Raw genomic sequence first — 8,896 nt, forward strand, 5'->3', positions numbered from 1 at the left:
CCTATTTATTGTTGAGAAACAATGGAAAACCCTTCACATACCGAAACCTAACCCTAGAAGATGAAACGCCAAATTGTGGGCCCCGTTTGGGTAAATTGGTACATCAATTTCCCGGGGTCGTAACTTTGGCATACGATCTCCGTTTGACGCGTACGATAGCTCGTTAGAAAGATCTATCCGAGTACTACCACTTTGGGAGATGAGGCTCGAAGGCCTATTTATTGTTGAGAAACAATGGAAAACCCTTCACATACCGAAACCTAACCCTAGAAGATGAAACGCCAAATTGTGGGCCCCGTTTGGGTAAATTGGTACATCAATTTCCCGGGGTCGTAACTTTGGCATACGATCTCCGTTTGACGCGTACGATAGCTCGTTAGAAAGATCTATCCGAGTACTACCACTTTGGGAGATGAGGCTCGAAGGCCTATTTATTGTTGAGAAACAATGGAAAACCCTTCACATACCGAAACCTAACCCTAGAAGATGAAACGCCAAATTGTGGGCCCCGTTTGGGTAAATTGGTACATCAATTTCCCGGGGTCGTAACTTTGGCATACGATCTCCGTTTGACGCGTACGATAGCTCGTTAGAAAGATCTATCCGAGTACTACCACTTTGGGAGATGAGGCTCGAAGGCCTATTTATTGTTGAGAAACAATGGAAAACCCTTCACATACCGAAACCTAACCCTAGAAGATGAAACGCCAAATTGTGGGCCCCGTTTGGGTAAATTGGTACATCAATTTCCCGGGGTCGTAACTTTGGCATACGATCTCCGTTTGACGCGTACGATAGCTCGTTAGAAAGATCTATCCGAGTACTACCACTTTGGGAGATGAGGCTCGAAGGCCTATTTATTGTTGAGAAACAATGGAAAACCCTTCACATACCGAAACCTAACCCTAGAAGATGAAACGCCAAATTGTGGGCCCCGTTTGGGTAAATTGGTACATCAATTTCCCGGGGTCGTAACTTTGGCATACGATCTCCGTTTGACGCGTACGATAGCTCGTTAGAAAGATCTATCCGAGTACTACCACTTTGGGAGATGAGGCTCGAAGGCCTATTTATTGTTGAGAAACAATGGAAAACCCTTCACATACCGAAACCTAACCCTAGAAGATGAAACGCCAAATTGTGGGCCCCGTTTGGGTAAATTGGTACATCAATTTCCCGGGGTCGTAACTTTGGCATACGATCTCCGTTTGACGCGTACGATAGCTCGTTAGAAAGATCTATCCGAGTACTACCACTTTGGGAGATGAGGCTCGAAGGCCTATTTATTGTTGAGAAACAATGGAAAACCCTTCACATACCGAAACCTAACCCTAGAAGATGAAACGCCAAATTGTGGGCCCCGTTTGGGTAAATTGGTACATCAATTTCCCGGGGTCGTAACTTTGGCATACGATCTCCGTTTGACGCGTACGATAGCTCGTTAGAAAGATCTATCCGAGTACTACCACTTTGGGAGATGAGGCTCGAAGGCCTATTTATTGTTGAGAAACAATGGAAAACCCTTCACATACCGAAACCTAACCCTAGAAGATGAAACGCCAAATTGTGGGCCCCGTTTGGGTAAATTGGTACATCAATTTCCCGGGGTCGTAACTTTGGCATACGATCTCCGTTTGACGCGTACGATAGCTCGTTAGAAAGATCTATCCGAGTACTACCACTTTGGGAGATGAGGCTCGAAGGCCTATTTATTGTTGAGAAACAATGGAAAACCCTTCACATACCGAAACCTAACCCTAGAAGATGAAACGCCAAATTGTGGGCCCCGTTTGGGTAAATTGGTACATCAATTTCCCGGGGTCGTAACTTTGGCATACGATCTCCGTTTGACGCGTACGATAGCTCGTTAGAAAGATCTATCCGAGTACTACCACTTTGGGAGATGAGGCTCGAAGGCCTATTTATTGTTGAGAAACAATGGAAAACCCTTCACATACCGAAACCTAACCCTAGAAGATGAAACGCCAAATTGTGGGCCCCGTTTGGGTAAATTGGTACATCAATTTCCCGGGGTCGTAACTTTGGCATACGATCTCCGTTTGACGCGTACGATAGCTCGTTAGAAAGATCTATCCGAGTACTACCACTTTGGGAGATGAGGCTCGAAGGCCTATTTATTGTTGAGAAACAATGGAAAACCCTTCACATACCGAAACCTAACCCTAGAAGATGAAACGCCAAATTGTGGGCCCCGTTTGGGTAAATTGGTACATCAATTTCCCGGGGTCGTAACTTTGGCATACGATCTCCGTTTGACGCGTACGATAGCTCGTTAGAAAGATCTATCCGAGTACTACCACTTTGGGAGATGAGGCTCGAAGGCCTATTTATTGTTGAGAAACAATGGAAAACCCTTCACATACCGAAACCTAACCCTAGAAGATGAAACGCCAAATTGTGGGCCCCGTTTGGGTAAATTGGTACATCAATTTCCCGGGGTCGTAACTTTGGCATACGATCTCCGTTTGACGCGTACGATAGCTCGTTAGAAAGATCTATCCGAGTACTACCACTTTGGGAGATGAGGCTCGAAGGCCTATTTATTGTTGAGAAACAATGGAAAACCCTTCACATACCGAAACCTAACCCTAGAAGATGAAACGCCAAATTGTGGGCCCCGTTTGGGTAAATTGGTACATCAATTTCCCGGGGTCGTAACTTTGGCATACGATCTCCGTTTGACGCGTACGATAGCTCGTTAGAAAGATCTATCCGAGTACTACCACTTTGGGAGATGAGGCTCGAAGGCCTATTTATTGTTGAGAAACAATGGAAAACCCTTCACATACCGAAACCTAACCCTAGAAGATGAAACGCCAAATTGTGGGCCCCGTTTGGGTAAATTGGTACATCAATTTCCCGGGGTCGTAACTTTGGCATACGATCTCCGTTTGACGCGTACGATAGCTCGTTAGAAAGATCTATCCGAGTACTACCACTTTGGGAGATGAGGCTCGAAGGCCTATTTATTGTTGAGAAACAATGGAAAACCCTTCACATACCGAAACCTAACCCTAGAAGATGAAACGCCAAATTGTGGGCCCCGTTTGGGTAAATTGGTACATCAATTTCCCGGGGTCGTAACTTTGGCATACGATCTCCGTTTGACGCGTACGATAGCTCGTTAGAAAGATCTATCCGAGTACTACCACTTTGGGAGATGAGGCTCGAAGGCCTATTTATTGTTGAGAAACAATGGAAAACCCTTCACATACCGAAACCTAACCCTAGAAGATGAAACGCCAAATTGTGGGCCCCGTTTGGGTAAATTGGTACATCAATTTCCCGGGGTCGTAACTTTGGCATACGATCTCCGTTTGACGCGTACGATAGCTCGTTAGAAAGATCTATCCGAGTACTACCACTTTGGGAGATGAGGCTCGAAGGCCTATTTATTGTTGAGAAACAATGGAAAACCCTTCACATACCGAAACCTAACCCTAGAAGATGAAACGCCAAATTGTGGGCCCCGTTTGGGTAAATTGGTACATCAATTTCCCGGGGTCGTAACTTTGGCATACGATCTCCGTTTGACGCGTACGATAGCTCGTTAGAAAGATCTATCCGAGTACTACCACTTTGGGAGATGAGGCTCGAAGGCCTATTTATTGTTGAGAAACAATGGAAAACCCTTCACATACCGAAACCTAACCCTAGAAGATGAAACGCCAAATTGTGGGCCCCGTTTGGGTAAATTGGTACATCAATTTCCCGGGGTCGTAACTTTGGCATACGATCTCCGTTTGACGCGTACGATAGCTCGTTAGAAAGATCTATCCGAGTACTACCACTTTGGGAGATGAGGCTCGAAGGCCTATTTATTGTTGAGAAACAATGGAAAACCCTTCACATACCGAAACCTAACCCTAGAAGATGAAACGCCAAATTGTGGGCCCCGTTTGGGTAAATTGGTACATCAATTTCCCGGGGTCGTAACTTTGGCATACGATCTCCGTTTGACGCGTACGATAGCTCGTTAGAAAGATCTATCCGAGTACTACCACTTTGGGAGATGAGGCTCGAAGGCCTATTTATTGTTGAGAAACAATGGAAAACCCTTCACATACCGAAACCTAACCCTAGAAGATGAAACGCCAAATTGTGGGCCCCGTTTGGGTAAATTGGTACATCAATTTCCCGGGGTCGTAACTTTGGCATACGATCTCCGTTTGACGCGTACGATAGCTCGTTAGAAAGATCTATCCGAGTACTACCACTTTGGGAGATGAGGCTCGAAGGCCTATTTATTGTTGAGAAACAATGGAAAACCCTTCACATACCGAAACCTAACCCTAGAAGATGAAACGCCAAATTGTGGGCCCCGTTTGGGTAAATTGGTACATCAATTTCCCGGGGTCGTAACTTTGGCATACGATCTCCGTTTGACGCGTACGATAGCTCGTTAGAAAGATCTATCCGAGTACTACCACTTTGGGAGATGAGGCTCGAAGGCCTATTTATTGTTGAGAAACAATGGAAAACCCTTCACATACCGAAACCTAACCCTAGAAGATGAAACGCCAAATTGTGGGCCCCGTTTGGGTAAATTGGTACATCAATTTCCCGGGGTCGTAACTTTGGCATACGATCTCCGTTTGACGCGTACGATAGCTCGTTAGAAAGATCTATCCGAGTACTACCACTTTGGGAGATGAGGCTCGAAGGCCTATTTATTGTTGAGAAACAATGGAAAACCCTTCACATACCGAAACCTAACCCTAGAAGATGAAACGCCAAATTGTGGGCCCCGTTTGGGTAAATTGGTACATCAATTTCCCGGGGTCGTAACTTTGGCATACGATCTCCGTTTGACGCGTACGATAGCTCGTTAGAAAGATCTATCCGAGTACTACCACTTTGGGAGATGAGGCTCGAAGGCCTATTTATTGTTGAGAAACAATGGAAAACCCTTCACATACCGAAACCTAACCCTAGAAGATGAAACGCCAAATTGTGGGCCCCGTTTGGGTAAATTGGTACATCAATTTCCCGGGGTCGTAACTTTGGCATACGATCTCCGTTTGACGCGTACGATAGCTCGTTAGAAAGATCTATCCGAGTACTACCACTTTGGGAGATGAGGCTCGAAGGCCTATTTATTGTTGAGAAACAATGGAAAGCCCTTCACATACCGAAACCTAACCCTAGAAGATGAAACGCCAAATTGTGGGCCCCGTTTGGGTAAATTGGTACATCAATTTCCCGGGGTCGTAACTTTGGCATACGATCTCCGTTTGACGCGTACGATAGCTCGTTAGAAAGATCTATCCGAGTACTACCACTTTGGGAGATGAGGCTCGAAGGCCTATTTATTGTTGAGAAACAATGGAAAACCCTTCACATACCGAAACCTAACCCTAGAAGATGAAACGCCAAATTGTGGGCCCCGTTTGGGTAAATTGGTACATCAATTTCCCGGGGTCGTAACTTTGGCATACGATCTCCGTTTGACGCGTACGATAGCTCGTTAGAAAGATCTATCCGAGTACTACCACTTTGGGAGATGAGGCTCGAAGGCCTATTTATTGTTGAGAAACAATGGAAAGCCCTTCACATACCGAAACCTAACCCTAGAAGATGAAACGCCAAATTGTGGGCCCCGTTTGGGTAAATTGGTACATCAATTTCCCGGGGTCGTAACTTTGGCATACGATCTCCGTTTGACGCGTACGATAGCTCGTTAGAAAGATCTATCCGAGTACTACCACTTTGGGAGATGAGGCTCGAAGGCCTATTTATTGTTGAGAAACAATGGAAAACCCTTCACATACCGAAACCTAACCCTAGAAGATGAAACGCCAAATTGTGGGCCCCGTTTGGGTAAATTGGTACATCAATTTCCCGGGGTCGTAACTTTGGCATACGATCTCCGTTTGACGCGTACGATAGCTCGTTAGAAAGATCTATCCGAGTACTACCACTTTGGGAGATGAGGCTCGAAGGCCTATTTATTGTTGAGAAACAATGGAAAACCCTTCACATACCGAAACCTAACCCTAGAAGATGAAACGCCAAATTGTGGGCCCCGTTTGGGTAAATTGGTACATCAATTTCCCGGGGTCGTAACTTTGGCATACGATCTCCGTTTGACGCGTACGATAGCTCGTTAGAAAGATCTATCCGAGTACTACCACTTTGGGAGATGAGGCTCGAAGGCCTATTTATTGTTGAGAAACAATGGAAAGCCCTTCACATACCGAAACCTAACCCTAGAAGATGAAACGCCAAATTGTGGGCCCCGTTTGGGTAAATTGGTACATCAATTTCCCGGGGTCGTAACTTTGGCATACGATCTCCGTTTGACGCGTACGATAGCTCGTTAGAAAGATCTATCCGAGTACTACCACTTTGGGAGATGAGGCTCGAAGGCCTATTTATTGTTGAGAAACAATGGAAAGCCCTTCACATACCGAAACCTAACCCTAGAAGATGAAACGCCAAATTGTGGGCCCCGTTTGGGTAAATTGGTACATCAATTTCCCGGGGTCGTAACTTTGGCATACGATCTCCGTTTGACGCGTACGATAGCTCGTTAGAAAGATCTATCCGAGTACTACCACTTTGGGAGATGAGGCTCGAAGGCCTATTTATTGTTGAGAAACAATGGAAAGCCCTTCACATACCGAAACCTAACCCTAGAAGATGAAACGCCAAATTGTGGGCCCCGTTTGGGTAAATTGGTACATCAATTTCCCGGGGTCGTAACTTTGGCATACGATCTCCGTTTGACGCGTACGATAGCTCGTTAGAAAGATCTATCCGAGTACTACCACTTTGGGAGATGAGGCTCGAAGGCCTATTTATTGTTGAGAAACAATGGAAAGCCCTTCACATACCGAAACCTAACCCTAGAAGATGAAACGCCAAATTGTGGGCCCCGTTTGGGTAAATTGGTACATCAATTTCCCGGGGTCGTAACTTTGGCATACGATCTCCGTTTGACGCGTACGATAGCTCGTTAGAAAGATCTATCCGAGTACTACCACTTTGGGAGATGAGGCTCGAAGGCCTATTTATTGTTGAGAAACAATGGAAAGCCCTTCACATACCGAAACCTAACCCTAGAAGATGAAACGCCAAATTGTGGGCCCCGTTTGGGTAAATTGGTACATCAATTTCCCGGGGTCGTAACTTTGGCATACGATCTCCGTTTGACGCGTACGATAGCTCGTTAGAAAGATCTATCCGAGTACTACCACTTTGGGAGATGAGGCTCGAAGGCCTATTTATTGTTGAGAAACAATGGAAAGCCCTTCACATACCGAAACCTAACCCTAGAAGATGAAACGCCAAATTGTGGGCCCCGTTTGGGTAAATTGGTACATCAATTTCCCGGGGTCGTAACTTTGGCATACGATCTCCGTTTGACGCGTACGATAGCTCGTTAGAAAGATCTATCCGAGTACTACCACTTTGGGAGATGAGGCTCGAAGGCCTATTTATTGTTGAGAAACAATGGAAAGCCCTTCACATACCGAAACCTAACCCTAGAAGATGAAACGCCAAATTGTGGGCCCCGTTTGGGTAAATTGGTACATCAATTTCCCGGGGTCGTAACTTTGGCATACGATCTCCGTTTGACGCGTACGATAGCTCGTTAGAAAGATCTATCCGAGTACTACCACTTTGGGAGATGAGGCTCGAAGGCCTATTTATTGTTGAGAAACAATGGAAAGCCCTTCACATACCGAAACCTAACCCTAGAAGATGAAACGCCAAATTGTGGGCCCCGTTTGGGTAAATTGGTACATCAATTTCCCGGGGTCGTAACTTTGGCATACGATCTCCGTTTGACGCGTACGATAGCTCGTTAGAAAGATCTATCCGAGTACTACCACTTTGGGAGATGAGGCTCGAAGGCCTATTTATTGTTGAGAAACAATGGAAAGCCCTTCACATACCGAAACCTAACCCTAGAAGATGAAACGCCAAATTGTGGGCCCCGTTTGGGTAAATTGGTACATCAATTTCCCGGGGTCGTAACTTTGGCATACGATCTCCGTTTGACGCGTACGATAGCTCGTTAGAAAGATCTATCCGAGTACTACCACTTTGGGAGATGAGGCTCGAAGGCCTATTTATTGTTGAGAAACAATGGAAAGCCCTTCACATACCGAAACCTAACCCTAGAAGATGAAACGCCAAATTGTGGGCCCCGTTTGGGTAAATTGGTACATCAATTTCCCGGGGTCGTAACTTTGGCATACGATCTCCGTTTGACGCGTACGATAGCTCGTTAGAAAGATCTATCCGAGTACTACCACTTTGGGAGATGAGGCTCGAAGGCCTATTTATTGTTGAGAAACAATGGAAAGCCCTTCACATACCGAAACCTAACCCTAGAAGATGAAACGCCAAATTGTGGGCCCCGTTTGGGTAAATTGGTACATCAATTTCCCGGGGTCGTAACTTTGGCATACGATCTCCGTTTGACGCGTACGATAGCTCGTTAGAAAGATCTATCCGAGTACTACCACTTTGGGAGATGAGGCTCGAAGGCCTATTTATTGTTGAGAAACAATGGAAAGCCCTTCACATACCGAAACCTAACCCTAGAAGATGAAACGCCAAATTGTGGGCCCCGTTTGGGTAAATTGGTACATCAATTTCCCGGGGTCGTAACTTTGGCATACGATCTCCGTTTGACGCGTACGATAGCTCGTTAGAAAGATCTATCCGAGTACTACCACTTTGGGAGATGAGGCTCGAAGGCCTATTTATTGTTGAGAAACAATGGAAAGCCCTTCACATACCGAAACCTAACCCTAGAAGATGAAACGCCAAATTGTGGGCCCCGTTTGGGTAAATTGGTACATCAATTTCCCGGGGTCGTAACTTTGGCATACGATCTCCGTTTGACGCGTACGATAGCTCG

The sequence above is a fragment of the Pinus tabuliformis genome, chromosome 3_2 (genome assembly GCF_031772625.1).
Source record: "Pinus tabuliformis cultivar Carrire ecotype Pingquan chromosome 3_2, CPIR1, whole genome shotgun sequence".
NCBI classification, from domain to species: Eukaryota; Viridiplantae; Streptophyta; class Pinopsida; order Pinales; family Pinaceae; genus Pinus; species Pinus tabuliformis.